The sequence below is a fragment of the Pelobates fuscus genome, chromosome 5 (assembly GCF_036172605.1).
Source record: "Pelobates fuscus isolate aPelFus1 chromosome 5, aPelFus1.pri, whole genome shotgun sequence".
NCBI classification, from domain to species: Eukaryota; Metazoa; Chordata; class Amphibia; order Anura; family Pelobatidae; genus Pelobates; species Pelobates fuscus.
Window position 1 is genome coordinate 198,075,096 of NC_086321.1, and position 27,431 is coordinate 198,102,526.

The 27,431-nt window shown below is 38.5% G+C and overlaps 1 protein-coding gene across 3 annotated transcripts in view; it reads left to right on the forward strand.

The window, feature by feature from the left end:
* The first annotated feature begins 1,212 nt into the window (after positions 1 to 1,212).
* SEMA4D (semaphorin 4D) overlaps positions 1,213 to 27,431 on the forward strand; it is a 141,859-nt gene continuing 115,640 nt past the window's right edge. For all 3 annotated transcript variants that reach the window (XM_063454940.1, XM_063454941.1, XM_063454939.1), the window contains exon 1: positions 1,213 to 1,349. The gene's annotated coding sequence lies outside the window, so the exon portion shown is untranslated. The remainder of the gene's footprint in view (positions 1,350 to 27,431) is intronic.

Consider the following 27,431-nt stretch of genomic DNA (forward strand, 5'->3'; position numbering starts at 1 on the left):
TACTGTAATTTCAGAGAAACAGCAATGTTTACATTCCAGAGTTAAGACTGCCTCTAGTGGCTGGAAAACCTCATGGTTTGCATGAGGACATCCAGCATCTTCAAATCCCCCATAGGAAAGCATTTAATCAAGGAAGGGCTAATGCTTGCCATGCTTGCCTTAATGACTGGCGTCGGGGAGGCGAACACAGAGCCAGCATCAAAAGAACATTGGCACTGGAAAGAGATAAGTGTTCAAAGTTTTTGACCCATTTGATATCGGAGATGGGGGGACACAACGTCTTTAAGGTTTTGTATTCCTATCGTTATAGTGTTCCTTTAATGTGGCTTAAATATTCACACAAAATATATATATATATATATATATATATATATTTGCGCACCTGTGGACAGTACCTCAGTGTTAAATGTTCAAAATTTAGACAGGGCCACAGTACCCCAGATACCACAACCACCTCTTTTAGTTGAAGTGGTTATTTTGCCCAGAGTGGTCCTTTAAATTCTTTTACATTTTATTTTCATTTCCCTACAATATAATAACCCAGGAAATAGGGCTTATTCACTAAATATTGGCAAGGTTTTTCACTAAACTTCAAATGATAGTGCTGTGCACTGAAAACTGGATGACATAATATCCTATAGCGGAATTGGAGAACCTTTCCAGTTTAGCTATTGGAGTCTAAAATGTCCCCTGTGTTATGCAGGGTTCTACCATTCCACGTTTTTAGAATAATCCGGTGAACTGCAGTAATTGGAAATCGAATTAGGCAAAAGTGTTGATGTATAAAAATTCTCCAAGTCTGCCATTTTAGCCTAAATTATGCAATTCATTTTTTAATTCACTACAGTTTAGTATTTAGTATAAAAAAAAAAAAAAAGTAAATATAATAAAACCCTAATTTGTCTTTACTGAAAGAAAACGTGCAATGCACTGTCAAATCCCGGTTTAGTGGATAAGCTCACTTAATGCTAGTGCAAGTGATCACCCAACTACTTAAACCAATCAGGAACTGAATATGATTTAATCAAAAATGGAAAAGGAAAAAAAAATACAATAAAACCACTAATTCTGTCTCCTCGTATATAGAAACACCAATGCTAAATATTATCAATGCTTTCCAATAAGCCTATATTCTGCACAACTTTCCACTCCTCCAGCTCCAATTACATACCATCCCCCAGTTTTACACCCCCTTCTCCTGCCAGCCTGCTCTACTGTTGTCTGCTGCTCTCATCAGTGCTAGACCTGCTGGCTGCTCCAGCTCAGTTACTGAGCTCTGTGACTCCGCCATACTGAAGGGCACATCACCAGCAACACACTACTAACTGGATCCAGGGACAGCACTGGAGGTAAGACTCAGAACCTTTTTATTTGTAACCATTTTCAGACAAAGCACACTTCCCCTTTCTAGCCCAGCGCTGTGCAGGAGGCGTGATAACTAGCTGCACCTTGTCTTGCACTGTTGCACTTGAAGTAAATGGAAGTGAGCTCTGTGCTGGAATCCTTATCATTCCAAGACATTCTAAGACCTGGATACAGCGTGCTTTGCCCATGGGATCAGCATTTTAGATGTTGCTATGGTTTGCTGAGTCTTGACTGACCATTTTGTTGCTGACTCCCAACAGTTCAGAGTCCTCGCTTCCTTACTACAGGTTTATGGCTGTACACATTGATCGTATCGTTTGGTTTCCATTACATGCACAATATAAATCAGAGCTGCAATAAACAGGGAGCTCCTTTTGGATCCACATTATGAGATTGGCTTAGGTTGACAGGATTAGTAGTAGTTCATGAACCGCTTCGGTACCGATCGACCACTGCCTAATGCTAATAATAATAATTCTAATCGTTATGGGAAAAAAAGTATTTATAGAAAGTGTTGATTAGGCAGGAGAATAATTAACGCTAAACGAATCATTTCGTATTTTTTAAAAATAAATCCTGGTAAAAATTGCACAATCTGGACTCTGGAGCAATCCCCATGGAAACCAAAAGATGTTTTTTGTTTTTTTTTGTGTGATTGACTCCCAATTTCTATATTTGTTAGGCAATGTTTTAATTCGGGACTTTACACCAAAACCCGTAAAGGTATATTTGGACACTGTTAAAATCTGAAGTGTCAGAGTTTACTACAAATGTATTAATATACAGTCACTTCACATCATACACTTTATGATTAACCCCTTCATTAGGTATGGCATGGCACCATAATAGTGGTTAGATTAAGCCTGGACTTGAAGGGGTTAAAAAGTCAATTTGCCCACTAACAGTGTACGCCCACTCGTCCCTTTAAATCAGCCAGTGGGACTGCAGTAACTCCAAAAAACTGCCCACCTGATCCCTTTGCTTTTTATTATCTTGTAGATTTGGAGCCCTCCTCCCTTCTAAATCTTTATTGTCTCCACTTCTATGCAAGGACCTCCCCCATCTTTTCACACACTGATAAAGGGGGGGCTGCCTTGTGTAAGAATGCTAGTGCTTGCTTACCAACATATGTGTTATCGTTGAAATGTGGTGCTGTTGTGTTTCGATTTTTTTAACGTATAAGCGTCTTAATCGTTTGTTTGGGGTTTATGTATAATGTGCAATTCTGGAGCAAAGTTATAACAGTGAAGTGATTAGCATTCCTCAGGTTTCCATGACAATTTTCACACTTTTAGAACTTTGACCCTGTATATTGTGGGCCCTAATGTTTGTTTTACTGCTAGTTTTTGTTTCTTTTTAATCCCCATCCCCCTGATGAAAGTTACCTTCCATTAAGGCAATAAAGCTTCCGTTTTTAAATTTACAGTTTTAATAAAATAAAAAAAAATACTGGGGTTTCTCACATTTCTACTAATTATGAAACACATGCAAAAGTAGAATGACGAAATAACAGAATACATGTCTTATAGCTCGCACATTTAGCAGATTTTAGTCCCTTTTCCTCAATAGCTTTAATTTAGTATTTCATTTACCAAGGCGCAAAATATATGTAAATGCAAACAGGTGGCTGATAATTTGGTTCTGTTGGTGAAACCGTATCATTTTTGAAAGTATGCTTTGTAAATGAAAGTGAAGGGGGAGGTTAGGGAAATGGATTTCCAGTTCAATCCCAACTACTGCACACCATTTGTCTGACAGGCTTAGCCTTTTAATTCTATGCTACTGTAAATAGTCAGAACTGCTTGTGCTATGGTTACCCTATGACCCAAAGATCAAACACATTCAGCTACTTTATTGGTTGTACATTAACCTGTGTAATGTTAACTCATTTAGGGATTTATTGTTGACTGAAAGTGGCACTGCCTGGGGCCTTTGCATAATTTACAAAGACCCCCAATGGACAAATTGCTGCCAGTGCAGGGGGGGAGGGCAAAGGCAAAGGTGAGTTTAACTTACCTCAACCTCACTGGCGCCACCATCGTCTTCCTACCAGTCCTCTTCTGCCAGTGGCAGGTGCCAATGTCCCTGCTTTACCCTCGTGCATGCGCAAGAGTACAGCACTGAAGTCTATGGAGGATCATGTATAGATAGAGCTGGTGCCCTGCAGAAAATACTAAGACAAAATAAGTCCCTACTTAGTCTCATTATATCTTTTGACTAGACAGTAATTTTAGGGAAATTGCAACACAGTCAGTATGAGTATTTCATAAATATTGTTTCTTAGTGAAATACTACATTTTGAACATGGGGGGAGGGATACAATGTCATTTTTAGATATTAATTTGGCAGCTTAAACATGAGAACCTGCTTTTCAGTGTTGTTGCCCATTGACTTGAATAGTGACCTGGCTCAATAACTGAATTCTGAGCTGCATTGAAGTTGTACATATATGTTCACAAGTTAAATGCTGTAACTTTTTAATTTATGTTAAAGGTTGAAGAGAACCTGTAAGTCAACTTTCTTTTGCTATAAATTGATATAGATTAACTCGAATATGTCTAGTAGCCTTTTTAATAACTCCCCTGTCATATTTACAATGGCCAACAATGCATGAACGGAAGTCATTATATTTTCCCATGCATGTTTTGTTTGGCTTATTCAGTATATTCATTAAGTTGTTTAGCCCCAAGCTCTGCTACGTATTTGCTCTTTATTAATATGAATGAGCAGACTAAAGTATTGTGTAGCCTTGTCTCAAAAACAGAAAGAAGGCAACACGTAAACATTTTGTACCGGAACCACTGTGTAATAATGTGCAGAGAGATGTGTGGTTTAGCTATAATTAGTTGTAATAATGCTATATTTTTTTTACTGATAAGTAATACTATCCCTATTAATGTGATTTATAATTATAGCGTGCAAATTACTTTCATGTTAGAATGGGTTTCATTCGTGGAGCTAATACAGATCTTCATCAATCCTCCTACTGTGAGAGATCTATAAAAGTATCACAATCAAAAAGGTGGAGCAATCACTAAAGAAACAATCCAAATGTGTCTACTAATTCTATAATTCCATTGTTTCCATAGTGATAGCTCCACTTTTGCAAATTTTCCCCTATTTTTCTGTTAGGGAGTTATCAATGTCTTACAGGATTTCTGATGTCCTCATTTTGGTTCCTTTTTTATGTTTTAGTTTAAAATCAATCCGACGTAAATGTTTTGTGCAGTGTTTGGTGCCACTCATTTTGCACGTAGTTTTTTCACAGACTGAGTGCATTGTATTTTGGCATTACACAGCATCCATTGTGGTTGTTTGCAGGTGTTCTAGCAGCACATTGTACTGCCAGTTATACTTTATCTCTCCTTTCCAACTGCACAGAACTATGATCAAAACTCATTGTCCATACAATCTTGTCTAATCACATTTACAAACTAGGCTGGCACAGTGTATTGGTGTAATGTTATCATATTTACAGAGTGAGAATGAGATCTTTGAATGACAGGTACATATTATAGTGATCATATACTATTTTTATTTTACTGACTATGAAATCCTTGAGACTGACTTACTTGCACAATACGTAAGCATGATAAAAAGGGGTTTGTTGATTTTCAGTTTATTGAAACATTACTTAATTTCTCCAGGCTTATATGATATGACATTACATGCATTTAGTTGCTGGAACTGTCTTTAGCTTGCTTGACTGACTGGTAATGATTTAGAGTAGTGTGCTGCATATGTCTTTTTGAAACGATTACACAGGGTGAAAAGCCTCTGTACAGAATTGGCAGAGAATCGCTGTGAAAACATCATCTCTCGTGGAGATTTCTATATACAATTCCACTACTGTTTAATATTGTGTAAGTTGACAATGCAGCGTACCCTCGGGGCATGTGCTTGGAATGATATGCGATGTGAAGAGAAAACTTGAATTATTTCGGTTTTCCCTCTCTCTGGCAAAACAGAGGCTATTTAAGACTTACAAAAAAAGACATTTACAAAGATCCAAGGATCGGTGTTGTTATATTTTAGGAGACATCAGGTAGACTGAATTATATACTTTCCCTCTTGTTCACAAGGTAGCAAAACAATGAAAACCGTATGTGTGTCTATGTATTTATCTATCTATCTATATATATATATTTAATAGAAATGTATCAAGTACATTTGTGTGCGCAAATGTACTTCTGAAGGGTGGAATAATCTTATTACGAAAAAACACTGCAATTATGTTTTTGTTAAAGGGGCACTCTAGGTACCTTTCATCTCATTGGCCATTCCACTTCACACCAACAATAGGCGACTGACGCAGGCTGGATGTTAATCAGTTCTATATGTTACTGTTCTTATTATTTTATTATTTATATAGCGCCATCAGATTCTGTAGCGCTGTGCAATGGGTGGACTAACAGACATGTAATTGTAACCAGACAACTGGACGTAAAGGAACAGAGAGGTGGAGGGCCCTGCTCAATGAGCTCACATTCTCTAGAGGAACTTAAACTGAGACTTTCTTTGCCTTAATATAGACATCTACCTGTAATGTGGTTTCTGCAACATACATCTCAATAAAGTGTGATTTTCCATTCACAGAGGATGAAGATAAGGTGACAAAATGTACTTTAGTTTTGATCAAGAATTATATGTGACCAATATGGATTTTAAAGATAGATGTGGTTTTTCAAGCCTTGAAGTGATGTTTGAAAACAAACACTTTTTGGCTGTCCAGTGTTCAGGCTGCTGCATGTTCTGTTTCACTGAAGTTCACTAAAAAGAGAGTGCATTTAAAGGGGAATTCTAAGCGACATAAAAATTAGAGGCCAGTGTAGTGGTTACATTGTCTAGTGTCTCTGTGCACCATTACCCAGTGTTATCTCCGCACTCTCATCCAATTACCTCCTCTTTGTCACTGTGACTGAGGACTGGCAGTCTCCGTATACTGTTAAGAACTTGTTTTTTTGCCAAAGTACTTTTAAACATTTGGATGTTGAACTGGAGGATGATGCTCAGAGACTTAAACGTAACCACTACACCAAACTGTAGTGGTTATGTTGCTTCAAGTACCCATTTAATGTGGTGGATGGCCATGTGGTCTTTTTGCAAATATGTTTCGCGTACAGATATAGCTTTTCACAATCTAACTGTTTCATATAAATCACACAAATTGTATAGATTTAGTGGATAGTTGAAAAATTTTTTTGCTTTCCACTTTAAGCATCGGTTGATTAATTTAGAGGGCCACCCATGCTTCATAGCAACATACCTTCTTTGTTGAGGTTTGATGCAAAGAGGTTCACTATCCCTGTCACTCTGCACATAATTGCTTATACCTGCAGTGATTTTCAAACATAGCTGCAGGTATAAACAACCCCCTCGTCACTGATCACATTAGAGGAAGCCAGTGCATGTCTGGTACTCCATTATGAAAAGGACTGGAGCTATCAGATAGCAGATCTTTGTAACGAAGCTGCAGATGCTCAGAATTTGCAGAAAGTAAAGGAACGTTAAATCAAACTTTCAGTTTTATTTAATTGTTTTTGTTTTTAAATTGCATTCATTTTACGATGCATTAAATGTGGTAAACGACAGCATGGAGGAGTGTCCCTTTACTTTAGAGCCATGTTGTAAATGTTGATAATTTGCTGCTGATAAAACCTTCTTGACTCCACTATCTTTGAAAACAAAGCACCGTGTTGGGAAAACAGAGTGAGCCCTTTCATGTTGCAAGTTTTATGGGGCTGTTTAGGTCTATCTTAAAATTTCCTATAACCAGGTAGTAGTGCATTATGTTGAAGCCCATCCCTTCACACAGTACCCGTACATAAATGCTTTACTAAATAAGGACAGTTTACCATAAAACTAATAATTTTATTATTTTATCCCTGTTTCCTACCTTTTACAGTTTCCTAGATCTTTCCATGGATCTTCTCTCCCAACTCTCACTTGACCACCTATTTCTTTATTATTTAGTATTTATGTAGCACCAACGTATTCCACAGCACTGTACAATACAGTGTATAAAGACAACTAACTGGAATATACTGATACTTAATAAACAGAGCTCCCGGCCTATGAGTTTACAATCTAGCACTTATAAAGTCTCGGGTTATTCACTAAAGTGAGAATTCAAAGTGAACTTACATTTTAAGGTTAAAATAGCCGAATGGATAAATTCTCTAAGTCAGTAATGCTCTTCGATCAGCTACTCTGGCCTTAAATTGAAATTCACTTTGAATTCTCACTATATTGAATAACCCTGAATGAAACAATTCTAATATTTTTTTTTTAATCTGTGTATATCTTTACTCAATGTGAAATGCCTCAGGACAATCTGTAATCATCCCTTTCTCTTCTGTCCCTTTCCTCTTTCACTTTGTCACTGAACTCTGAGTGCAGTTGTTGCAAGTTGTTGGTGTTATGGTCTTCGCTGTTCGCTTATTGTATTGTAAGTTTGCTGATGGAAAACCTTATAGTTACAGTTGATTTCACTGCAAACATTTACCTTTCTCTGAGTTGCCAACTAGTCATTAAAGCTGCAGTGTTGAATTACATCATTGACATCACTCATTGCTCTTGATCCAGGTGCTAAGGTTATGGGTACATCTATAATTCAAAAAGGCAATTTACTGGCCTTGTAAATTGTGTACTTTCATTTGCAATTAAATATTTAGCAATGCTTCTAAAGTGGCTGGGTAGTATTATTAACTTGGGTAAGATTAAAAATAAAATACCGTTCTTTAGATGACTTTTCTAGATATCTTTTATCTTACAATTCTAGTATAGAATGAAGCAATATTCTGTCTTCTATTTAATAAGATTTGTATATGTACTTTAAAGAGTAACTGTCATTTTCTCCCCTTTCCCTCACCTCAGTAGAATCCTATTGAAGCAGTCATGTGGAGCTTTTGTAAAACCCAATACCTAACTAAAAGTACTTTTAGTTAACTATTGGGTTGTCCAAAAACATTGACTGTAGTGCTTAATGCAGTATAAAATACACCTGCGTAGCATTTCAGGGTTGTGCCGCTGACCTTTTCCAAAATGCGCCATTACATTCATGCATACTGTTATTCCTTCCCTAGTGTTGTACACGTGTGCAGTACCAGAAAGGGGGTTTCACAGTGCCCTGCATGCCCAGACTGTTGTCTGATACCTGAGGCCTGGCATATTATGTAAATAAAAATAAAATAAACCCCATAACCCACAGTAACTGAACTGACAGCCCTGTGCAGAAAACATAGAGATTATATGAAATTGTAGTTCATGTTTAGTTGTTAATTACTCTAAAATCTGTACTGTAGTTCCTATGCTGGTTGGTAGGAGAATTGCCTACATAAGGGTTCTCCTGTCACGCTATCACTCAATGTTTGTTTTGCACAGCTCTCTTGACTAACAACTGATTGACAGGTGAAGAGATGGAAAAATGTTATCATAGAATCTGTTTGCTAAAATTGTGCTAGCAGAGCATTGAGAACATTTAAAGCGACCCTGCCATGTTTTATTTTCCTTTACCCATTGAATCCTAATGACAATACTCCCTTCCCTTCCCTTTTATTTTATATTTATTATATTTTCTTCCTTGTGCTGAGTCACAATAATTTGAGTGCAGTTATTTTATTCTCCTCTGCCCATGATGTCTGCTGCTTGCTCTTTGTGGGATTTGTTTTACTGATGGATGGTGGGTACATTTGATTGACAACTGAAACAGAATTTTGCTTAAGCTTCATGTATGTCAAGTTTTGTCAACTTGAGTGCTGTACGTCAAAAGTTTTCCTTATTTGTTTTATGAAACCTAGAGTGCATCATAGAGGTCTATAGAGGATCCCGTGAGAGCCTCCATAGACTGCGACAAGCTAGTCAATGCCTGCATCCCACAGATTCTGGGATTGACAGTGGAACTCTTCATTTTTGTCAACTTTTGTCAACCTCGGGCTTGCCCATTAGACAAAGTAGTCCCTACTTGGTATTATGGTATCTTTGGATTCGGTTGAAATTTGAATAAAATGCAAATGCATCTTTATGAGGTACTCCGGTGAGCCGCTCAAATCCTCTTACATTTTTGTACAGCAGTTTGAGCTGGACAGTCTTACCATTTGTTTTTTGTTTTTTGCCATATTTTATTTGTTACATTTGGTTTCTATAGTGATTTTACAGCACTGTGGCAGATAGTGGTGCTGTAATAACCGTAATAATAGTGAATTTACTGAATTTGGAAACCTGGCCTCTGTTTAACCTTTCCAGATCATCTTGTCATTTAGGAAGAAGAAACTAAGCTAATCCACACAAGAGAAACACCACCTGAAGCCATTTCTAGCGTATTAGGGCTGTCAAATGGCACAGCAATAACATTTGTGGAAGTTCCTTCCTTTGTTAAATTCTTCATTAGGACTGAGAATGCATCACACCTCTTAACATTTGAACCTCCTGTGGCCATTACTCACTGCCCTCACCAGGGGATGGGTTCTGTTAACATCTGTTTATTGTGTTTTTACACCTGTTTTTTTTTTTTTTTTTTTTTTTTTAAATACTCTTATTATTTTATATTTTCACCATTGTGCTCTTTTCAACCTAGAAGAAAATTGCTCAAGCATAATAAATGGTACTGTAGATAGATACAAAATCAAAGTAAGAACTTCTATAAACAGTTAAAACTGTCTAGATAACACAAAATGACATAGAAATGATGGCCACCTACCCTTTAGGGTCACCACAGTATCTTACTTTTTATTTTCTTTCTCGCAAGAAAACATTGAAAGAAAAGACACTTGCATGCCGTTTCCAGTTTACTTTGGAAAAGGTAGCTGTTGCTACCTCACTTTTTTTTTCTTTTTTAAATACTTTATTTTTGAGTGAATTTCTTGTTATACGTGCATTATACAATACAAGTGGTGTACATTTCTGACAGGTTATTGTTATGTGTGTTACATTCCATTTTCCTCTTATCAATCTTGTACATTGTAGCTGATCAAGTTGTCAAATTTTTGGTATAAAACTGTAACATTAGTCCGAAGACTGGTTAACTGTATGTTTCAATATTGCTTACATTATAGTATGTAGCTATTTGTTTCCCCGGTGGGGCTTGTGCCATCTATCCCGTATATTATGGCCCTGGGCCGATTTTGGACCGTGTCTTATGCGTTTTTACAGACTTTATTGCCAAGTCCCCGTCCTGGAATGGAGAAAAGGTAGATTAGAAGGATAGAAAAAGAGTTAGAAAGGAAGAACTATAGAGAAGTCATCAGGTTGGTAGAGTGTGGCGTCTCTCGGTATATCGCTGTGCGGTCCCAGGCTAGATAGTTTCCTTACTGGGAGAAGCCCTATGGGGTGGGGTGGCGGGGTGTGGAAGCTAGGCCAGGACGCTGGGGATCCATGGTTCCCACAGTTTTTCGAACCGTGTCATAGACCCCCTTACCCTAGCTGTTAGGCTATCCATAAGGTAGACTTCTTTTATGTTAGAGAGTATGGTCTGTACTGAAGGCATGTCAGACTTTAGCCATGCCTGGGCCAGTGCTCTCTTAGCTGCTAACGTCACCTTGTGTATCCGTTTTTTCTCTCTTTTTGTCCAGTCCTCTAGGGGCCTATTCAGTAGATATGTCCATGGGTTTAAGTCTGGTGTTCTGTGGAAGATCGCTACCTCACTTTTAACACAAATAGCTAACTAAAAGTTAACTATTGAGGGACACTATAGTCACCAGAATAACTACAGCTTAATATTGTTTTTCTGGTGAGTACAGTTAGTCCCTGCAGGCTTTCTAATGTAAGCACTGTCTTTTCAGAGATAAGGCAGTGTTTACATTACAGCCTAGGGACACCTCAGCTCAGACTGCCACTAGAGGTGCTTCCTGGGACAATGCTGCACACTGTGCAACACTGACATTCAACGTCTCCACCCTCTGCATGCAGACACTGAACTTTCCTCATAGAGATGCGTTGATTCAATTAATCTCTATGAGGAGATGCTGACTGGCACAGCGTTTACTGTGCCTTCACAATAGTCTCCTAATGCTTTCCTATGGGAAAGTATTGATTTGGCTGCGATCATCAAGTTTAATGATCTCAGCCATGGAGGCGGAGCCAGCTGAGGCGAGACTGGCACGGCATGGGGAAAAGGGCAACTAGAATCACCTTTAATATGCGATATAAGGGAGTCTGGGGTCCTAACTTGTTAGTTTGACAATATAGAGTCAGGAATACATAGTGTTCCTTCAATGTTTAATGCTATTGAATTGATTGTTTAGGTTTTGCTTTGAAGGAGTACTCTAGCATCAGGGAACATTTAAACGTATTCCTAATGCTTTAGTGTTCTCCTAACTATTAACCCATAACCAGTGATCCTTCCTACCAAGGTGTATATCCAGAAACTAAAGAATTAATACTCTTGTTGCCGTTTTCTAATATTGTTTGTTCTTTGGCTGCTTTATTGCTGAGCTGCTCATCTTGGAGTAATCAATTCCTCCCGCATGTGCCTCATTCATGGAACAGGAAGAGGCTTCAAACCCCTCCTGAGACAGGAGACAGCAGGCAATCGTACAGTATCTATCATAGTGATATATCTTCAACTGCACTGGTCATGCAGACCTTTCTTCTGACAATTTTCTTTAGCAAAAGGTAAAGTTTTAATGCATATAATATAATACTACAAATCATTATTATTTCAAAGCTGCCAAGAGCCACTTGCCCCTTAGAGGAGGATTTTGTTCCACTACTGTGGGTGTAACTAAATTGACATCTCCCCGTTTTTTCACCTCTTGTTACACTGCAGGCTGCCTGAGATCATTGGAAATTACTGATGCGCATGCACTCACAGATGTTTATTCATAGACATATAGCAGTGCTCACTGACACACACACTGATTTAGCATGCACTCATGTATTTATATAGGACTGTAATATGTACTTTAAATACATTTTTTTGCTCAACTCAAAAGGGACCACTCTTATCTTGGCATTCTACTGCTCATTTTTCATCTACAAACCGTTACATCCAAAACATTCTTATCTCAGGTGACAACATGGAGCCAATCCAATTAATAAAACTGTGGACAAATCCAGTGTATTCACTGTGATAAGGTGCAGGTTGGGCAGATTTTTTTCACCTAAGTACAGTATAGCAGGATTATAGGCAAATTGTTATTTTACAGACTTTACATGATGTTTAGTATAATCCACACACAGCTCAGTTTAGTTGACTGAAAAGGTGCATTCCTGTCTCATCTCTGGCAATCTCCCAACGCCAAACTCTTACATAAGTTTCCACTAAATTAGAAGGGGAGTTTTCTTTATATTTGATTTTGCTATATGTAATATAATACAGTAAAGCTCATTCTAAGAAAGTAACTTTTCGCATACTTCTTACTTATTTAAATGGACACTCTAGGTACCATAACCACTTCATCTAATTTGTGTTTATGGTGCTTGGAATTCCTTGGCAGTGTTCAGTATTAAATCACTTTCAAACAGTTCAACTTCAGCCCTTCTTGTCTGCTGCTTGGGCTAATGCTTCTGTGTTAGTCTGAGGAGTTATGGGCAAAACTGATCATCAGCTAACTGCTCTCAACCTATTATTGCGGCCCATTGTTGGTACGGCTAACACACCCAGGGATCCTTATTTAGTGTCAAACCAATCCTGATCAGTTTATCTCTTTGTGGACAGTGTGATGGCACCAGGAGACATCTTCACTGAGATGAACCAATTATGGCGCGTAAAGTGTCTTTTTAAACTTTAAGTTTAGACTGCCCAGTAATATCTAAAGCTGTCTTCTGCAACCGAAAATACTTAGAATGTGATTGATTCACGTTGTCATTCGAGTTAGTTTCATCTCCTAGACTTGTATTTCTTTTTTTTACCATGAAGTGATTTCAGATAAATGCTGTAATGCATTGCATATTAAGACTGTAAGCTTGGTGGCAGGGCTGTATTTCTTCAAAGAGTGCAAACAATAACCTTTAAATACCCTAACAGCCTTTATTATGTGCAGAATCCCTAAGCAGTAAGCTGTACAGTCTTTCTTGAGACATTGGGGAGTATGTATTAAAAGTGTCATGTTCTGAAACGTGATCGAAAGTTCTAAAAGTGATTCAATCACCATGGAAACCAGTGGAACCAGCAGGCACATTGGATTTGTGCCATCACCCCTTTTCCATCTTTGCACCGCTTTTCAGAACAGAAACTTTTTATACATAACTTCCATTGTATAAGAATTCGAAAACTGTGCCTGACCTTGTAGAATGCTAATCCAAACCCCAAAAGGCTCAAATTCATATAGAAAAGCCAAGATCAACCAAAAAAGTATCCTTCTTATTAATTTTCCAAAATGGCAGGTGCAAAAACATTTTGCCTATGCTTTACCCATACTTCCCCAATAGAAATGAATACAATTGCACAACATTACCTGTGTTTTTTTTTTTTATGACCAGTACTATTTTTCCCAAAATCGATAAGTTGTTGTGAGTGGCTATCGTGTACTTTTGTGTGTGTGTGTGTGTGTGTGTTAGGAATTAATTTTCCTGTAGGAATGATTGGGTTATCTGGGAATAATAGAGATTTCTCAACTCTACTTCCTCATTGAATTTATTTGCAGAAAAGGCGGATATTTATGTATATGTGTGTTTACTGTCTCCAGAAAAAAAATATGATGTTTTACAAAAGTCTATTGGCTGTGTCCAGTTTTCAGTTCACATATGAAGACTAAAGAAAGTCTAGTAGAAGGGAATGTATTTTTATTTTTTATTTTGCGAAGCCTTTTACTGTTTTCAAAGCTGTTGCTCATAGTGCTACAGGACAGAAAGAGTTAATTGTGCAAATGGATACTACTGTAGGAATGGACTGCAGTGTTATCCTCTTAAAATCCACTCATTTAAAAGGGTTTAAAGTCTAAATGTGCCACCTCTTGGCGTCACGCAAGGGCAAGCCACATCATCAGCTTTTGAATTAATGACTTGATCTCATCCCGATATAGTGTTTTATTCCCCCCTGTTACCAGTATGGCATTTATTTTTAGTATCAACATGTTGGGACTATTAGACAGGCATATCTTTATCTTCTGTTTGGTATAACCCACTGATTACATCTTTTTAGTGAGAGAAGCTCAGTGTTTTAAAGGTAATTTTTACAAGACATTTAAACCTGTCACATACTAGTCTAAGGGCACGTATTGCACACACAGCTGGTTAGCCTTATCTGTACACAGAAAGGCTTCTTAGCAAAGCTCCCATGCGGGCTTATACAATTTTACTGATATTTAATAGGGCCCTACACATGATAGATGGCACACATCAAAGGATATGAATAAAAAGCTATATTGTGGGCCAAAGTTACAAAAGTGGAGCAATCTACAAAAATATTCACTTGGTCTCCATGGTGATTGTGGCTTCTGCTAAACACAGAACTGTAGTGCAATAACAAATACATTTGAAGAATAACTGATTTGGAAAAACTCTTAAATTTTGCTATATCAATGCTTGGTAATTCTTGCTTGACTGCTGACCCAACCAGACCCAACCATCAACCCGTTGCCCCCCAATAACACACGTGACACCTCGTTCTTGTGGATAAGGGCAACGGCCACAGCTTTATTTAACTTAACAATTTGCTCAGTCCAAATCTGCCAGCTGTTGGGTGTTTGCCCAACAGGCAGTTCTCACACCTTCGGTACCATGAGCCTCGACAGCCAGCTCCTCGCCATCAGCTCCGTGCCGGCTGTCGTCTCCCCAATGTCCTTTCTTCCTCTGCGCTGTCCAGGGAAACAGTCAGGAGCCCTCAACTGATCCTGCCGACTGGTAAGTCCCCTCCCTCTCCCCTCCCTTAAGAAACCCCAAGTCTTAGCAACATTGTATCTTTCTTGATCCATCCCACAATCTTGGGCAGCAGTCATGTTCCCCCTTCCTTATTATTCCAGGGGGAATCTTAAATATTGCATATCTCCCAGCATGTGGCCTTGGCAAGTCGAGACGTGTTTGCGGACTCGTGAATGAATGACGCCAGTGATTTGAGCTGCATCACTAGCGATGCCGACAATGGTTGGGGCTGCCCAGAAAAGGGGCAGTCTCGTCCAAAAGGGGCTGCGCTCATAGACATACTATATATATATCTATGGCTGCGCTTGCTATCAGATCTGTATTTGGCAGGCCAGATGCTATCAGGAACATGCAGCAAGCACTGCCTAAGATCTCCTTGCATGGTGTTAGTGCCCGCTGCACAGTACTAATGATGCGCTCGCATTATGCTGCTCGAGGACAGTTCCCTGGCGTCACCAGATGCAGGATACCAGGGAACTGAAGCTGGTTGGTGGGTAAGCACCCCAAAATTGTAATTGTCCAACAAAAAGCGGGACAGTTGGGAGGTATGATATTGCAATTTAAATTTAGTAATTTTTGTTGTTGAATATACAAACTCCACAGAAAATTATCAAACCATGTAGGGTTTTTAAAGTATACTTGGCATGTAAAAAGTGGCATACAGAAATGTTAGCATGCAGGAGGGCACAACAGTAAGGTGTATGATGCTACAAAGCAGAATAATCAACAGTGCTGAACCATGTAAAGCCCTGTTTCCCACCAGACTAGAATTATAATGACACTATTGTCTGAATGTATCTATGTACAACGAATTTCCAACGAATTCTGCCACTAGCAGAGTGACTGATTTTCATGGTCTTCCTTTTTGCTTAAAGGGACGCTATTTGCACCGAGACCACTTCCTCTCAGTGAAGTGATCAGGGTGCAATGTCTCTGTCTTTTTAACCTTGCAGTGAAAAATATTGGCATTCTGCAGGAATAGAAATGTTTACATTACACGCTGTAACCCCTCCTAACTATAATGGGCTTTAATGCATTGATGGCGTAATGACACATCCTGTAGATTTGGTGTGAGCAGAGTTAAATCCCTGCTCACACCAGGGTCAGCTAGTGCCATTTTTAGTGACCCCAGTCTGACCGGTGAGCTACACGCAGAGCTCACAGTGAGATTTCATAGGCCGCAATGTTGTGCAAGCAAGGGTTAAATCAATAGATACATGGGGCCATTTTTAGTGGGCTGTTCAACAGGAAAATAATGTTTATTTTCCTGTAAATTAGATCACTTATGGTCAGAGTTAGTAATATTCTCTGAAGCATCACCCAGCCCATAACAGAATGAGGCGTGTGCAGGCAGATGCACTGAGACGTGACAGTAAAGCTTGGTTATCTGTGCACACAAATACAGTACGCAAGTAAGATTCATCTGAAAGTTTGGATTTCTAATAGTTTTATGTTCAGGGCACTGTAGGGTCTGCCTTCAGTGGGCCAATTGGTGGGATTGACAGACAGCCTAGCTTGCAGCCTTGACTAATCAGTAGTTTGACAATTGTATCACTGGCCCATCCCCTTCCCACCGGCCTCCCGATTCTCGGGACACCCTAGTTTGAAGGTGTGCAATTAATGGTGATTGGGTATATGTATACGTTTACAGAAAGGCAAAAGCCTTACTTGTTTGAATCTGGACAGCACGACCTACACCTTTTTCCAATGTATGTATTTGACTTTAATTCTTTTGGGTCAAGAGTCTAGCGTTGATTCTGCTGATCCTAGTCCTAAGTAGTCAGTATATTATTGTGGTTTTTTAAATAAATAAAAAAAGTCACTAAAATCACCTTGGGAGTCTCTTATATATAAGATGTTTACACTTTGTCATATTACTCCTTGTTTTGACTCTCTCTCTATGTGATTTCTCCTGTACATCCATTGTTTGGATGAGTAAGATAGTAATAAGACTTGGCCCTCAATAAAGAATAGTTCTTCTTCATTCATAATAGAGGCTGGTAAAATGTGTCATATGTAGCCCATCCCAACACCATGGATTCAAGACGTAAAGTCCGTGAAATAAGTCCAGTCATGCGAACATCACTCCTACATAGTTATTCACTTAAGTGTGAAATGTCAGGAATTCAATGTGAATTTCAAATTTAAGGCCAAAATAACCAAACTGGAAGCATACTTGACTTTTTAAAGTTTTTGTAGTTTTGCTATTTTGAACTTAAACTTGAAATTACCCATTTTACATTTTCCACAATTCCCACTTTAATTCAAAACTTTGCTAGTGTATCCGCTCATGAGTGATACAGCAGACAACCTACATCCAAACTGCAAGCATGCTGGCAAAACAACCTTCGGTGTATTAAGGAATATTATAGTTTTAGGGATACAAACATGTATTGGTAACGCTATAGTGTCCTGCTAACGATTTTAGTTGACCTCCTTTCCCCCATAAGTAGTAACAAAGCAATTTTAACTTGCCTTTACTCCCATTGTCGAGCCTATCACTGTGCTGTCACCTCTCATCATGATCACAGCCAAGGTAGTGCGCATGCACAGCATATCGCTTTGCTGTACCAATCAAATGTTCTGTATGAGCAGCTTTTGATTGAGAAGGGAGTCTGACTTGGTTCTCAGTTTCTAGAAGTGTGTTTAACCTTGGTTTGGAAACATTGCTGCACCTACAAAACTGAAATGTTTTACATTGCAGAATTAAAATGAATGTGTCGCTGCACCCAGACCATTTCACTAAGATAAAGTAGTCTGGGTGACTCGAGGTCCTTTAATCAGTGTCTCATTACTAAATCTTTTATTAATTTATCTCTTGCTAAAAACACAAAACGTTTGTGTTGTCTTTTCCTTTAAAATGAAAGTACAGGATTCAAAATGTAATTTCAGACAAGTGGGATTCAAATTACATAAATGAATACTAAACCACAGGTTCTACGAAGCCTTGTAATTTAATGGGTTTATCGGGTGAGTCTTCAAATGTCAAGGCAGAAGTGCTTTGCTGCAGCTTGCAGGCTCATATATCCTGAACAGGACAAGGAAATTTAATTACAAGTCTCAGGTTCCTCCTTTTAATGCAATAGGGCAAAGTCTCTAGTCATGCACCACATTCATTATTTTTAGTGTTTAGCATGCAATCTATACACTACAAATTTATCCATTCATAGAATACTGTTCCCATTTTTTTTCATGATCCTTGTTGCTCCCTGAAGTTTTATCTGACTAAATCATTAGGACATTTGACACATCTGCAGGTATTGTGCAATATTTTTTTAATTTTTTTTTTTTTTTTTATGCAGGCTCTGTCAATCATAGCCAGGGGAGGTGTGGCTAGGGCTGCATAAACAGAAACAAAGTGATTTAACTCCTAAATGACAGTGAATTGAGCAGTGAAATTGCAGGGGAATGATCTATACACTAAAACTGCTTTATTTAGCTAAAGTAATTTAGGTGACTTTAGTGTTCCTTTAAGTTACATTTTTACAATTACTAATGTGATAATTCAAGGTGAATTTGAAGTTTAAAGGAACACTATAGGGTCAGGAACACAAACATGTATTCCTGACCCTAAAGTGTTAAAACTACCATCTAGCCCCTCTACCCCACTTGCTCCCCGTAAATATAGCTAAATCTTACTTTTATTGCAGATTGCTGCTGCTGGCTCTGTCCTTGATCTGCCGGCTTGGCTCACATCATCAGAAGTGTTGTTCTGAGCCAATCACAATGCATTCACATAGACAAGCATTACATTTGCTACTTATGTCAAGGAGGTAAATTAGCGGCAGAACCAGCACAAGCCAAACACAGCCCTGGCCAATCAGCATGTCCTCATAGAGATGTATTGAATCAATACAGCTCTATGAGGAATGTTCAGTTTCTCCATGCAGAGGGTGGAGACACTGAATGTCAGTGCTATGCACTGTGCAGCACTGCCCCAGGAAGCACCTCTAGTAGCCTTCTGAGGAGTGACCAGTGGAGGTATCCCTAGGGCTGTAATGTAAACACTGCATTTTGATGATTATACTCACCAGAACAAATTCAATATGCTGTAGTTGTTCTGGTGCCTACAGTGTCCCTTTTAGGCCCAAATAAGGCCAAGCTGAGAAAATTCAGCTGTGCCCTCAGTTTGACTACTCTGGCTTTAAATTTAAAATTGACTTTGAATTCTCACTTATTAAAATAAACCTGAATATCTTTTTATGGCCTAACCGCATTGATACTCAACATGCTGTGGTCATTATTTAAAATTTCCTTCTTTTGGCTCTAGACCAAAAGGATGTCAGAAATAGTTTTTAAAAAGACAGAAAGTAATCAGATGGAAAATTTAACTTACTGTATAACACGTTGATCATTATATTTCCGTTTTCGTGCTGAGATGATATGGTAAAACTGCTGGACCATTTTAAAAATTAATATTTATTACGACCTGTTCGTTCTGTAGTAACTATCAAAAAATCCACTTCTTTTTAATATCACAGAGATACACAGGCATTATTTAATTTCTGCGCCAGAGAGTGAATCATTTTTCTGGCACTGGTGGGAATTTTTATTATTCGAACAATTAGATAATCTGTGCCATGGATCCTTTTGTTCCTTATCACTCCATAGAGCAGGTACTGCTAATTTGTGAGTTTTACTTCTTGGTCCTTCTTGTGCTTTATTGTGTGATGCTTTTTCCAAGCAGCTATTCTTTTAAAGGAACACTGCGGCACCATAACATAATTATGGGGTCAGGATGTTCCTGGCACCGGCTTACCTTCAGGGGTTAAACCATAAACAAACAGTTTAACTCCATATTCTTCAGTCTGACGCTGGAAAACCAAAACCCTATGATGAAAATACGTATGTTATATGCTCTGTTTTGTGAGTAGAGAGCTACTGAGGAGCTGAGAGTGTCGGTTGACACCTATGACCAGAGTTCTAGGCTACAGCTGACCAGTGCTTGATTTTAGGGTTAGACTGTTCATAACAGTTTAACCCCTGAAGGTAAGCTGATGCCAGGATCACCTTGCACCATAACAACTTTATTCCAACTAAGTTATTATGGGAAACGGAGTGTTTCTTTAATTGTGTATTGATACATTTTTAAAATCTTTATATTGTAATCACAATGTGGTGGTAGTCTTCTAGCATTTCAATCTTTATTTGCTGCATAGATTAGGAATACTAAACTTGGCACAGAAGATACTGAATTGTGAATTAAATTTCTAACAATGGTCATCACAAAAACACCACCAACAAACTTCCTTAGTTCCACATGTTTTTGTTAATGAAGTGTAATTGTTTAGGGATTCAAAGAGCATTAAAAGTGAATATCAAATTACAGGACAAAATAATTGGAAACATTTTCCAACTCATCTTTGCTTTCAGTTCGCCTTTTTTATCCAGAGATTTGTAATTCACTTTGAATTCCCACCAATTCACACTAATATTGGTTGTTACTGCTGTAGAAATTCCAGAAAGCTCTGCTATCGTCTGATTTACATTGTAAATCGCTAATGGTGTTACCAATATTTGTCTCCATCAGGCTCAAACTATGTGTCTCTTGACATAAAACCAGTGTCTCTTCCTCACTCCCTACTTACCAGGGTTATTACCCTAATACATTAGAAGTGTGCAAAACTGGTAACCATCTCCCCCGATTACTTCAGCATGACACCTATGTTATCCAAATGATGATGACAATGGAACAGAGTTTTGTTTTTCCCATCAATCCCTACACTTGTATGTATTGAGACCCAGGCATAGATGTTTTCATAAGTTGTAACTAGAGCCAACAAATTCACTTTAGTCAATGTAACTTTAGCTGTAATTTATACTACCTAACCCAGTTCATCAGCACTGAAAAAAGTCTGTTTAGAAGTGGCTTTCAATTATGTACGATTCTGAAAGGTGGCATCATGCCCTATGCCTGTGTTGGGTCTTGATTATCACCCCACCCCCTTTTTTATGTTCCTAGATGTTTATATAATCGGGAATTTTATGTGTGCATTGTTTTACCACTTTTCCTTTCTTTTTTATAAAACATTTCCCAGAAGTGATTAAATCTGCCCAGTGCCAAACAGAGCTTCAGATTGGAAGGGGAGTTCCCATTGGAAGGGGAGTTCCTGGCAGAGATATTAAATTGCTTTTAATTCCTTCACTATTAAGGTTGTGAGCTTTAGCTGCTTTGTTGATTATACTCTGTAGGAGGGAAAGGTAAAGACTATACACCTGTACCTATTGAAGTTTGAATTATTCAGCAATATCTGAGACTGTAGGACTCATAAGTGATTAAGTATTTTGTATATTTTTTTTATTTGGAGCAAACAATACAGGTGAGTCATTCATTTCTGTCTGTGTTCTTTGGAACATTATCTATGTAGTTCTGTCTTTATGCTTGTTTTATTGTTAGTACAAATCTGGCTCAAAATAATGGCTTAAGCATGAGAAACATATGTATTTGTGTTATATAGGCAGCTAGTGCTTCGTCCTAGTTTTGTCATTTTTTTTTTTTTAAATGTATCTTTAAGATTAGTGAAATGCCAATTTATACTTTAGTGGAAGATGAAGAGAAGTAGCATTTGTCTGCATGAGGAAAAATGTGTCTTTGAGGAGAACTTGTATTATAAAATTCTATATATAAGGCTGTTACAAACTGCCATACAATGATTTGTTCATTTAAGGAACACCCTGGGCACTATAACTACCTCATATTAAAGAAGTGGTTATGGTGCCTGAAGTCCAGTGGCAACAGTTTACCTTCCAGCATTAAACTTTTTTCATCACAGAAATAGTGTTCCCAGGCACTCTTGTGTTTGGCTTAAGAAGCAGCACTAGCTCGAGCTGTGAAATGAAAGCAATTTTCTGCTGGGAGCATGAGCCAATCACTGGCCAGTCAGTGTTGGGAGGTATGTGGCTTTAACAATAATCTTGATGCATTTTTAGTGAAACACAATATGTTAATTAATACAGACATTATAATATTATAAATTATTACAGATAGTTTAATGGTCCAGATGGACTCTCTTCTCTCCTGCTTTCGATGGTACAGTATCTATTTTAAGATCCTGTCCCGCCATTTCAGTTTGGATTCCTGGTGTCCTGCATCCGAGGACATCACAAAATTATCCCCAACATCATTAGATGTTCTTGCACATTGCGGAAAGCACTAGGACCATACAGAGAGTTCTTGAGCAACACATTTGCTTGGTCTTTTTATGTGTGGGGCCATCCTGGTGGCTGTCAGTAATTCTGGCATGCATTGATTCTCACGCAAGGGCCTGTCCACCCTATCCTAATCGGTAGACCCTCCCAATGTTGGAAGGAATGAGATAGATAGAGGATATACTCAAGAAGGAAGTTTCCCTTGTTGAAACAACATTGTTTAAAAAACCAAAACAAAAAAAAAACCTAAAAGGACCTTAGTTTGCAAAAAGAGAATCCGTATATCCAAAATTATGAATGCGCCAATCAAAATGAAATAACTGGCACCCTACCAGCCATCTTTATAAATGTTGCCCTTTTCTGCCAGTGAGCATAGTGAAAAAGAAGAAACAAACTTTGGGGTTAAATGTATTAGTGTGGATTACACTTTTACATCGAAATTTCAGCAAATTGTTTGAACAATTTAATCTGTCAGATTAGATTCATATTACTTCTCTTGTTCCCTGTCTCTGTCAATTTTTGATTCTGAGGGAAAAGGGTGGATAGGTACCGAGTATAGTGTATGGTACTCCCACAACATGTGGGCCTTTGGACCAGTGCTGCTTATATTTTTTTTAGTTGTGCCAATCTTTTTCAGGGCAAGGCCATTTTAGCATTTCCAAAATGGTGGCTGCTGAAAATCACTGTTTCTGCCCTCCCTAGCATGTGTAATCACACACATGCTTGGTACACCAAAATCACATGAGAGTCAACACAGACAATTGATACAATGCTGAGGACAGGCTGCCTGAGGGGATATTTTGTTTTTAGAAAACAGAGCATCTCATGGAAAAAAGGTTAACACATTAAAAAGGTAGATGCCTAGTTGTTGGTGATTTTCACGTGTGTAATTTGCAGACAATTCCACTTTAATGAGTATTGTTTATCTGATTAACTTTTTATTATCAATACAGTTCTGTGTTGTACACTGCAGTTTTTCTTGGTTTCTGTGTACATGGGCATCATCACGTCGAACTCCAGTACCATCTGACATACACATCGATTCTAGCAGTGGCTGCATGTCCGGAAGGCTGACCATATGGCTTTTTAATATTGTGCAGGAGATCATACTGTTTTAATCTTGGTAGACATTAAACCTCACAAAAATGTATTTTATAGCTTCTTGAATCTTTACCACCTCTGCATCTCATGCGAGATTGCAACATTCTCCTTAATTGCATCAACTTCCCTAATTCTTTACATAAATATATGGTTTATTTTTTCTAGAACATTGTATACATTGATGTATTTTTCTAGAACATACAATAGAAACATAGAATGTGCTGGTAGATGAGAACCATTCGGACCCAATTTTCAAATTACTTTCATTAGTCCCTAGCCTTATCTTATAGTTAGGATAGCCTTATGCCTATCCCACGCATGCTTAAACTCCTTTACTGTGTTAACCTCTACCACATCTGATGGAAGGCTATTCCATGCATCCACTTCCCTCTCAGTAAAGTAATACTTCCTGATATTATTTTAACCCTTTGCCCTTTGACTATGTCCTCTTGTTGTGGATTTTTTGACTATGTCCTCTTGTTGTGGATTTTCTTCTTTTAAATATAGTCTCCTCCTTTATTGTGTTGATTCCCTTTATGTATTTAAATGTTTCTATCATATCCCCCCTATCTCGTCTTCCTCCAAGCTATACATGTTAAGTTCCTTTAACCTTTCCTTGTTTTATCTTGCAATCCATGAACCAGTTTAGAAGCCCTTCTCTGAACTCTCTCCAAAGTATCAATATCCTTCTGAAGATACGGTCTCCAGTACTGCGTATAATACTCCAAGTGAGGTCTCACCAGTGTTCTGTACAATGGCATGAACACTGAACAAAAATTTCTACTGCTAATCCCTCTCCCTATACAACCAAGCATTCTGCAAAATCAAGACCTTCTGCAATATCACTAATAAAAATATTAAAGAGAATGGGTCCCCCATGGTGACAAGCCCATGGTGACAAACCCATGCTTCGAATATACTCTATTGACTACAACCCTGTGTTGCCTGTCACTCAGCCACTGCCTTACCCATTCATCAATATTGGAATCCAAACTTAAAGATTTCAGTTTATTGATAAGCCTCCTATGTGCAACAGTGTCAAAAAAGCCTTACTGAAATCTAGTTTAAGCAATGTCTACCTCACCACCCTGATCTATTATTTTAGTTATCCAATCAAAAAAATCAATAAGATTAGTTTGGCATGATCTCCCTGTAGTAAACCCATGTTGATCTTGAAATCCATGTGATTTTAGATGTTCAACAATCCTATCCTTTAACATGGTTTCCATTACTTTCCCCACTACTGAAGTAAGGTTTTACTGACCTATAGTTGCCCGACTCCTCCCTATTACCTTTCTTGTGAATGGGCACAACATTCGCTAACTTCCAATCTTCTGGGACTACTCCTGTTAACAATGATTGGTTAAATAAATCTGTTAAAGGATCACTATAGTGTCAGAAAAACAAACTGGTTTTCCTGTCACTATATAACCCTTAGGTCCACCCCACCCTCAGAGCCCCCCTCCCACTGGGCTGAAGGGGTTAAAACCCCTTCATCTACTTACTTTAATCCAGCGCCGGTGACCTCTCCTCCCACTCCAACATCAGCTCCCTAGTGGAGCGGAATGCGCATGCGTGCATTAAAAGCGCCCAATGCTTTCCTATGGATGTTCTGCACGCTGAATGTGATTTTCGCATTCAGCATCGCAGAAGCGCCTCTAGCGGCTGTCAGGAAGACAACCACTAGAGGCTGGATTAACCCTGCAATGCATCTGAAAGGTTAAAACTTGGGGGACCTGGCACCCAGACCACTTCATTGGTCTGGGTGACTATAGTGGTCCTTTAATGGTTTTGCTAGTACACCACTAAGCTCTTTTATTAACTTTGGGTGTATTCAATCAGGTCCCATTGACTTATTTGTCTTCACTTTTGACAGTTGACGTAGAACCTCTTCCTCTGTAAACTCATATGTAAAAAATTACTAATTTGTCCTTTTTCCCAACCTTCCTTTTCATCTGTAAATACTGAACAAAAATATTAATTGAGGCAGTCGGCTTCTGCCAGTGAACAAAGGCTACAGGAAAAACATATTAATGCAATAAACCCAATTAACAATTACTTCAAATGTATTGATATAAAGAGAAAACATTTTCTGAATAATATATACGCGCTTTAGATTATACAATGTTTGGTTTTCTTTTACATATTAGCATCCACAAACACATAAACTGCAATAGCACCACTTAAGCTAAATATTATTTTTTTTGTAGCAATGCCTGGTGGACTTCAAGCAAAATGGTTTACTGATAATGCTTTTACTCAAGGAGTTAGATGGAAATGTTGATTTATTTTTCATTGGATTTGTCTTAAATGGGTTTATTGCTTTAATAAATTCTTAATTGTGTTATATTGTCTATATTGCCTGGTCAGGGAGTTTATTTGCTTTTAGCTATTTCCTTCCATGATGAGCCTTAGTCACAAATATTATTCAGGAAATGATTTTTCTTTATATCCATATATTTGAAGTAATTGTTGATTGGGTTTATTGCATTAATATGTTTTTTCCTGTAGCCTTTGTTCACTCGCAGTAGTTTTTTTTAATGATTTCTGTTATTATTATTATTATTATTATTATTATTATTATTATTAGTGCCATTTATATAGCGCCAACAGATCTCGTAGGGCTTTACAATATTAGAAGAGGGGGGGGATTTAGTTATAAATAAGACCATTACAGGAACGATAGGTTGAAGAGGACCCTGCTCAAACGAGCTTAGAGTCTATAGGAGGTGAGTTGTAAAACACATTAGGACAGGGAATAGCAATCAAAATAGGTGGGAGTGAAGCAGAGCTGGAGGAGAGAGTAGAGTGACGCCCTTCAGGAGAGAGCAAGAGACAGGTATGTGAGGTAGAGGTTACGCTGGGAGGCCATAAGCTTTCCTAAAAAGATGGGTTTTAAGGCACTTCTTAAACGATTGAAGACTAGGGGAGAGTCTGATGGCGGTAGGCAGGATGTTCCATAGGAAGGGAGCTGCCCGTGAGAAGTCCTGCAAGCGTGAGTTGGCCATATGGGTGCGAGTAGTGGACAGGAGAAGGTCACGGGCAGAGCGGAGAGTCCAAGAAGGGGTATACTTATGGATCTGTGAAGAGATATAAGAGGGGCTAGAATTGGTCAATGCTTTATAGGTATGGGTTAGCATTTTGAATTGACTCCTATAGGTTACAGGAAGCCAATGTAAGGACTGACAAAGGGATGAGGTGTGAGAGGATCAACTAGAGAGGAAAATCAGTCTGGCGGCAGCATTCATTACAGACTGTAGCGGGGCAATACCGTTTTTGGGAAGACCAATTATGAGAAGGTTACAATAGTCCATGCTGGAAATTACTAGAGCATGGACAAGCTCTTTGGTACCATCTTGCGTAAGAAAGGGGCGGATGAGGGCTATGTTTTTAAGATGGAATCTACAGGATTTGGTAACATGCTGGATGTGAGGCTCAAAGGTGAGACTAGAATCAAATATGACACCAAGACAGAGCGCTTGCAAGGATGGACTGATGTGGATACCACTGACTTGAAGGGAGAGCGAAAGAAGAGGATCAGTATTAGGAGGAGGAAAGACAAGGAGTTCAGTTTTAGAAAGATTAAGTTACAGAAAGCGGGAGGACGTCCAGTTAGAGATGGAGGAAAGGCAAGCAGTGACACGTTGCAGGACGGCAGGGGAGAGTTCTGGGGAGGAGGTATAGCTGGGTATCATCAGCGTACAGGTGGTAGTGGAATCCAAACGAGGCTGTTTGCCAAGAAAGGCAGTATGAAGAGAAAATAGAGGGGGACTAAGGACAGAGCCTTGGGGGACTTCAATAGAGACAGGATGAATGAAGGAGGTATCATTAGAAAAGGAGACACTGAATGAGTGTTGGGAGAGATAGGAGGAAAACCAAGAGAGGACAGTGTCACAGAGACCGAGTGATTGAAGAGTTTTAGGAAGGAGAGCATGATCAATGTTGTTAAAGTCAAGAAGTATTAGTATGGAGTAGTGGCCTTTGGACTTAGCTGCGATTAGGTCATTAGTAACTTT